Here is a 579-nt window from a genome sequence, read left to right on the forward strand (position 1 = left end):
GCCTCCTAATTTATTCTACCAACAAGATGTGGCAGGTGAGACAAGAGGGTGCCCTTGGGGCAGAGCTTACATGGTTGCAGAGCTACCAGGGACATCACGGCCACCCTTGAACCCAGGTCCATGACAGTTGTATATGGCTCTTCAGTTAAAGCACTTTACATCTTCTAAGACACTGGTTCTGTTTTAGAATTAGTCTCTCACTCAGCAGCTTCCCTTTCTGAACTTCAGAAATGTCTACATAATTGGGGAATAAACTGCACAACAGAATGTGATAATCACTTTGTCTCTAGTCTTTCCACTTTCTTTTGTTCATTATAAATATAACCTGATGAGAAATGCATGCCTCAATATGTGTCTCCATAATTGTAATAAAATATATATTCATTCAACATTCATCCTCTCTCCTTCTAGCATATGTGCATCAACAGCAAAACCAAAGGTTTCATAAGCACTGGAAACTCCAAAAGGTAAGCTTGCAGACAGCACAGATTATGCACAAGTGATAAAAATCAGACTTCTAGATTCTGGTAATACTTAGCATTACATTCAGCAAAATTGTTTGATCCCTGTTGAGTATGA

Source organism: Alligator sinensis, unplaced genomic scaffold, assembly GCF_000455745.1.
Source record: "Alligator sinensis unplaced genomic scaffold, ASM45574v1 scaffold792_1, whole genome shotgun sequence".
Lineage (NCBI taxonomy): Eukaryota > Metazoa > Chordata > Crocodylia > Alligatoridae > Alligator > Alligator sinensis.